A 16498-nucleotide genomic window follows, 5' to 3' on the forward strand; every position below is an offset into this window, starting at 1 on the left:
CAATAATTACAACACCCACACTTGTATAAACCCTTCTTCTCTTTTTTGCCACTCAATGTGTTACCTTGAACTGAACCCCTCTCTAAAATGTTTTAATGGTGGTACCTTTTCTACATATGTAAACCAATTCTTTTTCGAAAATGTGCTTCAAGTCTGAAATTTTCGAAAAATTGCTCCATTCCTTGTCAAATATTCTCTTGATACCTCTAGAGATGCCATCATACGTTGTAATCAAACTAGATGTATAATCTTCCCTTGATTTGTTTACTTCTTTCGTACCATCCAAGATTTGAGTTTTACCTAAAATAGGAGCAAATCTATCATTTCTCTTTTTACATACTTCTTCTGAAATTTTATCAAAAAATTCTCCTGGATATCCTCTGTTTAAAAACAATTCTCTAAGTGTTCTTACCTCACTTAAAAAAGTCTCATCATCAGAGGTCATCCTACTTAACCATACTAACTGTCCCTTTACCACCCCTTTCTTCTGATGTGGTGGATGGGAACTAGTATAGTACAAATAAGAGTTAGAAAAGGTTTCTTTTCTATAAACCTTAGATGTAAAATGACCATTGTTTTTGGTAATGTGAACATCTAGGTAAGTTAGTTCATGTTGGTTGAAATTAAAAGTAAACTCCAGAAAATCAGTAGTGTTGTTCACGTATTCTACAAACTTGTCAAAGTTTTTATGTTCGCCAATCCACAAAAAACATAAATCGTCCAAAAATCGACCATATAAAATCCAATAACCCTGGTAGGGTGAATTCAAAAGATATTTGTTTTCCCAATAAATCATAATAATGTTGGCATATGTGGGAGCACAATGTGCCCCCATGGCTACTCCCTATTTGGAATCCCGAAGGTGCACAAAAATTCACAGGACCCTCCGCTAAGACCTATTGTCTCAGCAGAAGGATCCGTGACAGCACCACTAGCCAAATTTGTGGATTCAAAGGTGAAATGTGTGTTAGAAGGAAACAAGAATGTATTGGTAGACTCATGGGATTTTTTGTGAAAATTGGAACCTTCTTTGTTTTGTGACAGCATTGCATTTGGTATGCTAGATGTTGTGGATTTGTTTACGTGTATACCACACAATCTCAGCATGGAATGGTTTGAAGAAATGTTAGTTGATAGTAAAAAAATCTCACACAAAGACTTCAGAGTGGTATTAACCCTTATGGAAACGGTCTTGAAAAATAATTACATATACTTTCAGGGTGAATATTTTAAACAAGAAAAGGGAGTAGCCATGGATTCTTCTACATATTGTTCGTGTTCATTCCTGGCTGGTGGTGCTAACTTTCGTTTCTTGGCTGTTTTCGCACCATTGGTCCCTGTTTGTGGCTCCTAAACCAAAGCCATAGATGAGGGTAAGGTGTTTCAGACAGCCTATCTAGATCTCGCCAAAGCTTTCAACACCATCTCCCACTCTGGAATTATAGATAAACTCACTAAACTAGGTATAAATCCCTATGCCACAAGATGGGTTGTCAACTGGCTCACTGACAGAACCCACACTGTGAAAGTAGCAGACTCCAAATCCGACTTCAGACCAGTGACAAGTGGAGTACCACAGGGTTCAGTCCTGGATCCTTTCCTGTTTGGTATCTACTTCTCTGAAGTACAGGTTAACAGAGAAGTTCTTTGGCTAATGAAGTTCGCAGATGACTGCAAACTAGGAGCCATAATCAAAACTCCTAATGATGTGGACATCCTACAAAAGGGCCTCACTGAGACAAATGCCTGGTATCAAAGCCATGGCCTCACGCTCAATCCCAAAATGTGCATTGTCATCCCTTTTGGAAAAAACTCTGTACCCATGAACTACCACATAGGCAGTAGTCTACTTAACACTGAAATTGTGATAAGAGACCTTGGGACACAGGTGGACAGTAGTCTCTCCTTTGATAATCACATCACCACAGTAGTCAGGAATCCTTCTACATGGCACACCTCATCACAAAAGGTTTCTCATCCAGGAAAAAAGAGGTCATTGTTCCCCTCTACTCATCACTCATTAGATCCGTTATATAGTGCAATGCCCCTTTTGGTATGTACCTCACAAAACATCTACAACAACTGGAAAGGCCGCAGAAATACCTCACAAAGAGGATTACCAGCCTCAAACAGATGCCTTATGCAGACCGTCTCAAAAAACTCCAGCTTTACTCCATTACATATCATCTACTCAGAGGCAATCTCTGCCTAACATTCAAAGATATGTCAAACCCAGAGCTGTTGGACATGCTCCACGTAAAGAAATCCCAATCCTTCTGAGCTACATGCTCTAGGGACCAATACCTTGTCACCACAATAAACAAAACATGCTGGAGGGATAGATTCCTGTCCCAGAGACTTCCCATACTCTGGAACAAACTACTTATCTATATAAAACAAAGCTCCTCATTAGCACTCTTCAAGAAAAATCTTGATTGGATGGGAAATAGGAAATTCACCCCGGGGATCACTTCTGTGGCTCTGCTCAACAGGGGCACAGGAAAATAATTTTCTTGGGTGGCGAAAGCCAGGGTACCTTTTTGGCTAGGCTTATATAGGCCCTAGGGCCATTAGCCTAGTACCTACCTATGAACCGATGAACCTATAAGTTCCCTGTACAAACAACTATACACCAATATACTATTTGGATTGCCACAGCTGTACCTGATAGGATCAAAACAAGATCCTCAAGAAAAAAACAAGCCTCCCTGGTGGAAAGCTAGCATTAATTAGTTATACAACAAGAGAAATAAGTTGCTGTCTAAGAATAAAAAAAAAAAGAGAGATCCCAGCACTGGAAGAACACTCTCCTCTGCTTGAACAAACAAATAAGACAACTTGTAAAGTATTCTAAGGACAACTTCAAAACAATTTAGCAACCATAGCTAAGGATAACCACAAGGAATTCTTCAGCTATATCTGTAACCTTAAAGGAGGACCCATATGTGTGCTAAACTAGCTATGGATGACATCACACACACACTGATCCTGCATAGAGCTCCAACACCCTAGCCCAAAGGTTCCTAGAATTTATAAACTCAAATGCTATGGAACAACTTGTTACCACTCCCACAAGAGGGGAAAACATACTGGACCTGATCATCACCAACATGGGGACTCTATGCTTCAGACCAGAAGTGTATCCCTCACTGGTAAGATCAGACCATAAACTAATCTCACTGGATATTCACATCCCAACTCCACCCCCTGCCCTGAAAACCACAGTGAAAAACTTCTCTAAAGCAAATTTCACACTCCTCAAAACCGAGGTGGAATCCTTCGAAGCCCCCCAGGCCTGTGGAAAATACGGCCCAGACCGCAGAATCCTTTATAAATGCATTCTATGAACACCTTCAGGAATGCATGGATCATGCAATCCCATATAAAACCAAGACCCAATCCTCCAAAGGCAGACGTCCTGTCTGGTGGACCCCAGCCATAAACAAACTATACAATAGAAGGAGGAAGCTACTACATGATAGAGCAAAATCCCAAAAAGGGAAGGCATCTCTGATCAGCATTAGCAAAAAACTACAGGCACTCATAAAATCGTCTAAGGCCAGCTTTGAGAGAAAAATTGCACAGGACACAAAAGGATAATCACAAGGCTTTCTTTAGTTATGTTAGGAACCTGGGTGGGAATTCCCAGATATGCTCAGAATTAGTCCAAAATGACAAAAAATACACCGAACCTACAGACATTGCCAACATCCTAGCTGACAGGTTCAGCGCAAACTTCTCCCCCCCCCCCCACCAAAAGGGCAAATATCTATCCCAGCAGAGTGCTGCTCCCCTGACATCTCAGATGCTCAGGTAAGAGCTGCCCTCTCCAAAGCAAAAAACACAGCATCAATGGGACCAGACGGTGTCCCGGGCTGCGTCCTACATGAACTCCAAGAAGAGATAAACCCAAACATAAAACTACTGTTCAGTCTCAGCCTTACTACAGGATATGTACCCAAAGAGTGGCGTACAGCAACAGTGGTCCCTCTCCACAAAGGTGGTGCCTCAACAGATCCTGGAAACTATCACCCCATAAGCCTGACTAGCTTGGTCTGCAAAGCTATGGAAAGGATCATCATGGACCTCATAAATAAAGATATTGGGGACCTACAGACACTGGATCCGACACAGTTCGGCTTTGTTAAGGGCAGATCCTGCCTCTTAAACCTGGTTGATTTCTTTGAAACAGTCACCAAGGCCATTGACGAGGGGAAGGTGGTCCACAACGCCTACCTGGACTTCGCAAAAGCCTTCGATACAATACCCCATTCGGGCATTATAGATAAGCTCACCAGCTTAAATATAAACCCCTATGTCACTAGATGGGTTGCAAACTGGCTCAAGGACAGAACCCACATGGTTAGAATTGCTGGAGCCATGTCAGACTCCAAACCAGTTACAAGTGGCATCCCACAAGGCTCAGTCCTGGGACCTCTCTTGTTCGGTATATATTTCTCGGAGGTACAGGCCAACATGGAAGGACTGTGGCTGACCAAGTTCGCAGATGACTGCAAACTGGGCACCATAATCGACTCTCCAGCTGACACAAGCATCCTCCAAAAGGGCCTCATAGAAACAGACAACTGGTGCCAGAGCCATGGCCTCAAGCTAAACACCAAAAGTGTATAGTCATCCCCTTTGGCAAAAACAAAGTGCCCACAAATTACCACATAGGTGGTAATCCATTAAGTACAGAAGAAGTAATTAGGGACCTGGGGACCCAAGTTGATAGCAGTCTCTCATTTGACAACCACGTGGCCAAAGTGGTTAGAAAAACATTTTATATAGCCCACCTAATCATGAAGGGATTCACATCTAGATCAGGGAGGTCATCGTGCCTCTTTACTCATCCCTCATCAGGCCCATAATTGAGTACAATGCCCTTTTGGGATGTACCTTACCAGACACCTGCAGCAACTGGAAAGACCCCAAAAGTACCTCACCAAGAGGATCAAAGGGCTCAAACAGACGCCATATGCTGCCCGGTTAAAGAAACTCCAGCTCTACTCAGTGGCATACCACCTGCTCAGAGGCGATCTGTGCCTGACGTATAAAGCCATGTCCAACCCGAATTAATGGACATGCTGCACCTCAGAAAATCCAAATCCCATCGAGCTACGCTCGAGAGACTTGAACCTCAGCACTGAAATAAATAGGACATGCTGGAGGGACAGATTCATAACCCAGAGGCTCCCTTCACTCTGGAATAAAATCCCAGTCCAGGTTAGGCAGAGTCCCTCATTGAATCTCTTCAAGAGGAATCTTGATGAGTGGATGGGAGATCGTAGGTTTACCCCGGGTATCACTTCTGTGTCACTGTTAGACAGAGGCACAGTATACTAACCTTGAAAAAGGGCATAGCAAAATTAATTTAAAATGGGTGGCGAAAGCCAAACACACTCTGGCTAGGCTTATAAATGCCCTAGGGCAGATAGCCTAGTATGAACCTATGAACCTATCAGACATTTATGATCAAAATATAAGAATCATATACAAGTAACAAAATATCACAACCATTATTGAGACAATCTATTCCAAGCGTGTGTTGTAAAATATGGAACTCCATTCCAACAGATATAACCTTAGAGACAAAAATAAAACCATTTATCAACAAATGTCATACCTAAGCAACAACCATAATTATCCCATTCCTATAACACAAAGTAGCACAAATCACTTCCTTGTTCACTAGAACCCTACCTTATAGCAATCAGCCCACATACTACCTCAGTTCTACTTTCTCCTTACACCTTTTATACATATTCCATTTTCGGAATATCTTTTCTGACTACTGTGCATTGAACCGATTTTCCTGTTTTCATTTATTTTTTACCATTTCATTTTCTATCCCCCATTTCTCCTTTATTCCCTTCTCTCTTTTTTTCTGCCAAAAATGTAACTCACTTTTCCTATTCATGTTTCTTCTCTTTTATCCTTACTCTTAATCTCACATTTACTCCCATAAAACAATATTCTTAGATAATGCCTTGTGTGTGTGTGTGTGTGTGTGTGTGTGTGTGTGTGTGTGTGTGTGTGTGTGTGTGTGTGTGTGTGTGTGTGTGTGTGTGTGTGTGTGTGTGTGTGTGTGTGTGCGTGTGTGTGTCTGTGTGTGTGTGTGTGTGTGTGTGTGTGTGTGTGTGTGTGTGTGTGTGTGTGTGTGTGCGTGTGTGTGTGTGTGTGTGTGTGTGTGTGTGTGTGTGTGTGTGTGTGTGTGTGTGTGTGTGTGTGTGTGTGTGTGTGTGTGTGTATATGTATAGGTGTACATAAAATGACTGGAAAAACCAAAAATCTTGATATTCTTTTGTAAATATACTATTACTGTCTAAATGTTTCTTCACCAAATATTCCATTACGCTGTTCGTGATATGTGACATGTAATGAAGTTTTTGAGATATGTAATGATTTTTTTTTACTTTGGGAGCTTTTCTCCCCGGGCCTCCGCTGAAAATGGACATATATCCAGTCGGACTATCCCGGTTAACAAATGTAAAATAAATAAAATAAAAAAAAAATAAATAAATGTCAGTGTTAGTTATGTCAACAACAACAACAAAAGCTTGACAATGCAAATATTGACATGTCACTATGCATGCACCAAGGAACACAGAGTCTTAAAACAAATTAAAACAAAGACAAAAACAAGTGGTGGACACAGTCCAAGATTGCAGGGAAGTGGCACATTCACATTCTCCATCCCCAGGGATTGTTGATCTTACACACCTGTTGAATATCTATTTTGCCAACCAAAGTGTGTCAACAACACAGGCACTGACATTTGGAGGTTTTAATCATTTTTACATTTTTGTATATATATGTATATATATATATATATATATATATATATATATATATATATATATATATATATATATATATATACATATTAGATTATTAGCTAGATAACTGAAGCTAGAGATATGTGTGTATATATCATCTGTTCTAAGCTATGAATTTGTGTTTATTATAGCTATTTCTTAACTTTTTAATATTGAATTTTATGTTAAATGTTATCTGTTTGCAATTCATTTTATAAGACTGCATGTTGTATTCCAGGAGATTTTTCCCTCAGACCTTGCTGAAAGGGGTCCGTTAGTACTCACTCAGGTTTTTCTGATTAACAAATTGAAAAAAGTAATAGATATGAAATAAAGGAGTGAGAACACCAGGATAGGGATGGATTGTGACATGTTTTGATTTCAGGCCATCCCAGAGGGCAACAAACACATCCATCACTCACCTGACAGCCAATGTTATGAGCTGGCTGTACCACATAACCTGATGGCTGGGTCACACTGGTAATGTGATCCTGTAAACTGCACCAGAAAATACTTTGCATGAATCTTTTGGTCCACTTGGTAGCCACCTACTCCCGCAACATATATCTGGAAGACCATGGGCAGGCCTTCCCTGGGCAACTTTAAGTCTTCTCCACCATTCTGAGAAGTGGCTGCAGAGGGTGCCAGTGACCTTCCATGTCACCTTGAGCAAGAGAATCATTGCTACTTGTTTAGAAGCAGAACTGGCAGCAGCTGGTGATCCAACGCCAGAGGCATCAACCTGCACAGCCAAAGGTAAGCACAAGCTGACCTTCTCTTCTACAACTCAGCATGATCTCACACACACACACACACACACACACACACACACACACACACACACACACACACACGCACGCACGCACACACACACACACACACACACACACACACACACACACACACACACACACATTCTTCAGTCACTATTACAGCTATGTAGTGGACCAGCACTGATGTCAAACACATTGTTGGCAGAGTTAGTCATCCCCCTGCAACCTCAATGCTGGAAAACAAAGTATGCACATCTAAGTATACGCAATGGTTAGGGTAGTAGAATAGGGGGTCTGTATTAAATCAGCAAACGCTTAAAAAAGCGAATGCTGATTTATCCACCCCATTTAAGTGAAAGCTTACAATCCCGAATATTCCCAGGGAAACAAATCGCTGTTCCACAATAAATAAATAAATAAATAAAAACTTCAAAACATTACATAACTTCAGCTCCCCACCTCCTACTTAAATATACCAACTCTGAGATCGCACTACAGTGAGGAAAATGGCAAAGTAATGGAGGCGGCCAAGAGATTTTTTTACCAGGAAATTAAATTGCTTATATGCTCTTTCGCTATTCATACATTACATTCATTACCATACATTTCATGAGTTCCAGTTATGGCAACCCAGTCCATCTAGGTACCCAACAGTCTTCAGGTTCACATGGAAATAGTCCATAGTCTGCTGATGCGTGAGCTAATTGTACATCAGGTGCTGTCTGTACCTCCTCTGTTGGATCCAATGCACAATGGACTCTGGCACTGATGGAGGGTAAAACATGTGCTGGTGAGATACCACTGCTAAGCCTAACATCATTCCCCTGAAGTACTCCATGATTCATACTGTAAATATGCATGTGTTTTATGTTCCTGAATCAATCCACCATTTTAGATGTTGTCATTCCTGTATTATATGGCTCATTTGCATGAATTTTCTCATTTCCATGTCATTAAACATTCGTTAACATGTGCTGCATACGTTTTTATTTTGCCTCTTGCATGATTGCTAACCACTCATAGCTACCTATCCGATTTTATGAAGACAACATGGTTATTCAGGGATCAGATACATACTCTTCTCTCATTAAAGACCTGCTGTAGAATACCTCTCTAATTTCATAACTGGTTGCTCCACTATAAAGTAATATTCAATAAAAATAATGCTATGTTGAGCATTGCAAAGATTCAGCAAATATGCCATCTGGACCATTTCACTTAGCAGTAAAGAACCCTTGAAACCTGTCCAGATTTACAGATACCCAGCAATATAGTTAGACCTGACTCTCAATTTCTTATACCACAGCCAAGTTACTAGGCTAAAAGAAATTCCCATTTTTTATCACCCAAGGTAGGACTGCATTTGGAAAGGGGGTCCTTTGGCCACAACTGGAATATGGTCTTTCTCAGACTGCCAAGACTGGAAAGAAGTAATCTTTGTATTTCAGTCCACTCCAACACCATCTGCAGATCCATAATATTATCACCACTGCACACTTGTCAAACCCAAATAAGTAGAAATTCCATACAGAACTACCCATTTCCTAGGGTTCACAACATTTAAAGTCCTCAATATGGAATATCTTCCCTGTTTTGCTAGTAGGATGTGTGAAAGACATCATTCATACAACATTCGGTCACATTCTGCCTCTGAACCAGCCCTGTACAGGAATACACCAATCTTATGCAAACCAAACATTCTTTCTCAGTCTTTAACCCAAAAATCTGAGAATCTATCTCTAACCACATAAGTGGTACATTGTCCATCCCAAAATTCAAAACGGAGCTGGAAGCATAACCTTTTAACTAAGCAAACTGAAAATAGTAGAATACTGGTAATATCACATAAAGCTGACATGTATCTAATGCTCTTACAGGTCCTCCAATGGATTTGTAGATTGTTTTTACAATGCTAGACTCCTAAATGGCAATTTCACCTATAAAATAATGCTGACCTTCCACTAATATTGAATATTATACTGGCAAAGATGGTGTACATTGTAATTCATGATTTAATTCTAGTGTTCATTTCTTATGCTAAGTATTGTGCGGTATGTTGTGATATGTAACTGAGAACTCATTTGTAATGTTCATTTGTTATTATAAGTAGCGGTTCTTTTCCTTTATATATATTGTAAATTGTTCCTTTTGTATATACTTTTCATGTGGGCTAAGGCCAGAAATGATCCATCTGGATCAGTGATTTGCTCCAGTTAACAAATTCATACGGGTTGGGAGGGTGGCCTAATGGTGAAGGTGTTTGCCTTACAAATACAAGGAGCAGGGTTTGAGTCTCACAAGGGATAATTAGCCAGGTATAAAATGGCTTGCAAGGCCAGTTAGCTTAGTATGAACTTATGAACCTATGAACCTATATAATTCATATATGGATGAATACCAGGCCATTTAAAGCCGAGCCAAGAATACATTAACTAACTAGCTACACACACACACACACACCTGCACATACATAAATCTATGTCTTAGACTCACCTACACCCGATGATTGCCACTACCCACACTAACTTGCATTGCACAATATGAATCCTGGCCACTGTATTCCAGTTATACTTTTTTACGTTTGTTTGCATTGCTGTTTCCTATTTATTTCAATGGTTGATGTGTTGCACTTTTGCGGTGATAGAGGTATACAACTGCATTTATTCTGTGTGGGGGTGCAGTAAAATGAGGTTACTTTAAGCCAAGATTAATGTTCATTCTGTTTCATTCTGTTTGCATATATTTGTGAAATAGATTTTTAATGGGGTTGTACAATCATTTTCCTGTATTCTGACTGGCATATTTTTTTGCATTTTGCATATTACCGTTACCTACCTGACCTAAAGGGCCTGCAAAACATCAGTAGGAATGGTGTCCACTCCCTGAACTGCCAGGTGGTCTGTAACATACTGGGCATTATATATAATGTGCCCATCCTCATCTGGGCAGTGTACATGATTCATATATTTGGCATGCACATGAGCTGTACCAAACATTCCTGTGAAGAGGCTCATTACAGGATCATCTGGTTGACAAGTGCACATACGTGTTAGACAGATCTATGCGCACCGGTGCCATGCAAGCAACTCCAGTAAGCATGTTCTCTGTATGAGCTTGTGCATGAATTAGATTCTGAAGTAGCCCACATGTGATCCACCTGTAGTACTGATGAATACTTCTGTGTACTTTTCCATGAGAATATTGTTCAACTCATAAAACAATTTATTTATATAGCTATTGATATATATATATATATATATATATATATATATATATATATATATATATGTATACACACACACACACATACAGAGAGAGAGATGTATGTGTGTGCGTGTGTAAATGCAGGCCATGTATCCATAGTTGGATTAAATTCTTCATTTCTTTCCATCTGGGTCTTTATGTAATGCTTGGCTGCTATACTTAAAGCTGAGATCCTTGTGGCCACAGTTTTGTATTTTCTTATGTACTGTGTAAAGATTAAAGATTTAGAGCAAATGTGTGCAGTTCTGTGCTACTTTATTCCTGTGCAAGGACTGAGTACTATGTACATACACATTCACCTTTTATAATCAGTGCATGGATGTACACTGTTCAGTCCACTATATGACCATTCTAGGTCATAATGTCCAGCCAGTATCCCTTACCTTGCACTTGTCATTCTGTATCTGTCACTGGTCTTTGGCTCCAAAGCTTTTGCAGTGGTTGCCTATAAAGTTTTGAACTGCCTTTCTTTGGAAGTAAATTGTTTGTCCTCATTTTCAGTTTCTACAAAATGAATTGTTTTCTTTATTAAAAAGGCTGACTGTCAACTCTCCAATGGAACTACATAGGCTACCAGTGTAGTAATATAACCTACTGCTGGACCTAGATGTATGGTGTTATGCTTTAATGCTGACACTACCCCTACTGTAATGTAACTAATTACTGCAGCTACTACCTGGATAGTAATGTCAATTACTGCTGGCACTTCAAGTTTAGTAGAAGTTATACTGTCTGAATAGTAATGTAAATTACTACTGGTACTACCTGTATAATAATGTAAATTATTGCTGGCACTACCTGTAGAGTACTGTAAATTTTCACTGGTACTACCTGTATAGTAATGTATATTACTGCTATCTGTATAGCAATAGTATCTGTCTAGTAACTTACATTACTGCAGATACTATCTGCATAGTAATGTAAATTACTGCTGGCACTGCCTGTACAGTACTGTAAATTTTCACTGGTACTACCTGTATAATAATGTATATTACTGCTATCTGTATAGTAGTAGCACCTGTGTAGTATCATATGCTACTGTAGATACTAAGATACTATCTGCATTGTAATATAAATTACTGCTGTCTCTAACTGTACAATCATTAAATTACTGCTAGCACTACCTGTATAGTAGTATAAATTACTACTGGCACTACCTGGATATTAATATAAATTACTGCTGGTACTACTGCAGTAACGTTGTCGCCTCACAGTTAGACGTTGCCCTTTCGATTCTCAGTTAGAGCGTCTTCTGTGTGACGACATGCGTTAATGGGCGTTCCTTCGTTGAAGGTTGTGCATTAGGCCCGGCAAGCCAGTACGTAAAAATCTACTGCCAATCATTAGTGGACCGGAGTTCCGCTGTGGCGACCCCTAACCGGGAAAAGCCGAAAGACACAAACAAACTACCTATACAGGCACTGCCTGCATAGTAATGTAAATTACTGCTGACAATAATTGTATAATAATGTAAATTACTGCTGTCACTACCTGTACAGTACTGCAAATTATCACTGGTGAAAACTGTAAAGTAATATATATTACTGCTATCTGTATGGCAGTATAAATTACTGTAGGCTCTGCCTTTATGGGTATGTAAATTACTGCTAATGGTACCTGTAAAGAAATGTAAATTACTGCTGGCATTACCTGTATAGTAATGTATATTACTGCAGACACTGTCTGTGTAGTAATGTAAATCACTGCTGGCATTACCTGTATAGTAATGTAAATTAGCACTGGTACTGCCTGCATAGTAATGCATATTACTGCAGGCACTCTGTGTGTTGTAATGTAAATCACTGTTGGCATTACCTGTATAGTAATGTATATTACTGCAGGCACTCTCTGTGTAGTAATGTAAATCCCTGCTGGCATTACCTATATAGTAATGTATATTACTGCAGGCACTCTCTGTGTAGTAATGTAAATCCCTGCTGGCATTATCTGTATAGTAATGTATATTACTGCAGGTACTCTCTGTGTAGTAATGTAAATCACAGCTGGCATTACCAGTATAGTAATGTATATTACTGCAGGCACTCTCTGTGTAGTAATGTAAATCACTGCTGGCATTACCTGTATAGTAATGTATATTACTGCAGGCACTCTGTGTGTAGTAATGTAAATCACTGCTGGCATTACCTGTATAGTAATGTATATTACTGCAGGCACTCTCTGTATAGTAATGTAAATCACTGCTGGCATTACCAGTATAGTAATCTATATTACTGTAGGCACTCTCTGTGTAGTAATGTCAATCACTGCTGGCATTACCTGTATAGTAATGTATATTACTGCAGGCACTCTCTGTGTAGTAATGTAAATCACTGCTGGCATTACCTGTATAGTAATGTATATTACTGCAGGCACTCTCTGCGTAGTAATGTAAATCACTGCTGGCATTACCTGTATAGAAATGTATATTACTGCAGGCACTCTCTGTGTTGTAATGTAAATCACTGCTGGCATTATCTGTATAGTAATGTATATTACTGCAGGCACTCTCTGTGTAGTACCCATACCCAATACCAAAATTGTCCAATATGCAGACAATTCCACATTAATCTGCAATGCCACCAACCTCCCAGAGCTTCAGACACTGACCCAAGCTGCTTTCTCCACCACTGAAAATTGGATGCTTTAGAATCATCTCTCACTAAATGCCAATAAATCCAAAATACTATTATTCTCTCCCTCAAAAGCTTCCCCTCTTTATAAAAACTCATTCCAAATCATTAGCCAAAACAACTCCACAATAGAGGTTGTTCACTTTGCCAAACTACTTGGGGTCACTATTGATGAACACCTGAAATTTGACACTCACAACCAGCAAAAGATTAAGAAAAGCCATATAAAACTTGGTATGTTATACAGGAACATCCAATTTATCTCTCCTTCCACCAGACAAATGCTTGCCACTACCTATCTACTACTCTCACTAATGTATGGCCCTCCTCTATTAACTAACTGATCTGCCACACTCACTTCAAAATTGGAAGTCTGTTATAATAAGATTTATAAATTTGTCACCAAAGCCAAATACTCCTCCCATCACTGTATTGCACTTAATTTGTTACACTGGCTTGTAATCTCCAACCATCTAGACTATCTTCAGATTACCACAGCCCACAAACTAATCTTTCAACCCACTAAGTGCCCTGCTCTGTGCAACATCCTTCTCCCCTACACCCCTCAGAGAACTCTCAGATCTACTCCCCAAAATCTAATCTCTGTCCACAAACCCATTCGCCCTGCTGGCCAACTCCTGCTATCCTTTTCCTTAGCAAAAAAAAATGGAATTCTCTTCCTTCCTCTCTGAGGACCTGTGCAAACTTTGAAAACTTTAAATCTCAGTTACATTCCTACCTTTACTCTAACAGAAAATGCAACTGCATTCTCCCCACCTAGTCCTATAATTCTCTCTCCACCTCTAAACCCCTGTCCAGCTATGATTACTAGCCTCTCTAGCTATGATTAAGAAGTTATGTTCTTACCATAACGTTCCATGTTAGTTGTCTTCTTCTTGCCTTCTTCTTGCCTATACTATAGCTCGAGAGCTATTTTTACTGGCTCGAGGCAGCCCTATATCCCACAATACCATGCGCTAACTCCCCAGATCTTGTTGGCAGCTAACACATAGTATAAATTTATTATTATTATCTTTATTTCCAAGTACGGACTCCCTGCTGGTAACAGTAAAGATACGGGGAAACCATAAAGTATTGTATCACATGAAATAGAAGGACACAGAGACCTTCAAGTCTGTCCAGGCTAGGGGGCAGGAGGGAGGGATGCAAGAAGAAGGCGAGAAGACGACAACTAACATGGAACGTTATGGTAGGTACATAACTTCTTAATGTTAAGTTGTCATTCTCGCCTTCATTCTTGCTGGATGGGACAGTGTCCCTAGCACCTTGGTCCTGGGTGGCTCAACGGAACAGACTCCTGAGTACGGTGGAACCAAAGTCAGCTCTATTTCTGGAGGCTTTATCAAGTTTGTAATGGGCAATAAAGGTATGTTGAGAAGCCCATGTAGCCGCTGCACATATGGCGTCTAATGGTAACCTTGCTTGAAAGACTGTTGATGTTGATAGTGCCCTGGTTGAATGAGCCTTAGGCCTAGATGGGAGTTGCCTGTGTCTCAACTCATAGACAAAGGTAATAATGGATGTCAACCATCTGGAAAGAGTAACCTTTGATACTGGAAGCCCTTTCTTCCCTTCAGCATAAGAGAGAAAGAGCTGATCTGACTTTCTGAGTTGTTTTGTCCTGTCTAGATAACACCATAGTTGGCGATGAACATCTAATGAATGTAATTTCTGTTCATCCCTGTTTGAGTAGTCTGGGAAGAAGACAGGCAAATCAATAGAGTGGTTTAGATTTGCTTCAGAGGAAACTTTCGGTAGGAAGGAAGGGTTTGTCCTGAGAGTTACCCTGTCTTTATGAAAGACCAAATAAGGGGGACGGACAGACAAGGCTTGGAGTTCCGATGCCCTTCTGGCAGATGTTATGGCTACTAAAAATAGAGTTTTCCAAGAAAGAAGCTTGAGGGAGCAAGAGGCTGCGGGTTCAAAGGGAGGCAGAATCAATGACGTTAGAACCAAATTTAAATCCCATTGTGGAGGCGGATCCTTAACGGGAGGTCTAAGCAAGAAGATGCCTTTGAGAAAGGCTTTACAGAGTTTGTGGAACATAATATTTGCTTCTGAGAGCCCCACATGAAAATTAGCAATGGCCGCTAATTGTACTCTGATAGTGGCTGACGATGACCCTGAATGAAAAAGCTCCGCCAGAAAGTCTAGAACCTTATGATTTGGTGCATGGAAAGGATCTAAGGACCTAGCTTGTGCCCAGAGCGAAAAACACTTCCATTTACTCGCATAAGTCTTCCTAGTATTGGACTTATGGGAAGCAAGAATGATGAAAAAGCTCATACCCATACATTACAAGATGGGTTGCAAACTGGCTGAGTGACAGAACCCACAGGGTCAGAGTTGCTGGCGCCATGTCAGACTCAAAGCCTGTCACAAGTGATGTCCCACAGGGCTCAGTCCTGGGCCCACTCTTGTTTGGCATCTACTTTTCTGAAGTACAAGCAAACACAGGAGGGTTATGGCTGACAAAGTTTGCAGATGACTGCAAACTGGGCGCCGTAGTTGAAAACACATCCGACACAGATATCCTTCAGAAGGGTCTCACAGAAACGGATAACTGGTGCCAGAGCCATGGCCTAAAGTTAAATGCCAAGAAATGCATAGTCATACCCTTCGGGAAAAATAAGGTTACCCCTAGCTACCATATAGGTGGCAATCCCCTGAACACAGAAGAAGTTATTAGGGACCTGGGAACCCAGGTTGACAGTAGCCTTCCATTCGACACTCATATTGCTAAAGTAGTTAGGAAGACCTTCTACATTGCCCACCTTATCATGAAGGGATTCACATCTAGATCAAGGGAAGTCATAGTCTCCCTATACTCATCACTCATCAGACCAATGATCGAGTACAATGCCCCATTCGAATGTATCTGACCCGACACTTGCAGCAGCTGGAGAGGCCACAAAAGTTCCTCACCAAAAGGATAAAGGGTCTCAAAAATCTGTCTTATGCTGCCCGACTGAAAGAACTCCAGTTATATTCA

This window comes from Protopterus annectens, chromosome 10.part0, assembly GCF_019279795.1.
Source record: "Protopterus annectens isolate FY-2018-M chromosome 10.part0, PAN1.0, whole genome shotgun sequence".
NCBI classification, from domain to species: Eukaryota; Metazoa; Chordata; order Ceratodontiformes; family Protopteridae; genus Protopterus; species Protopterus annectens.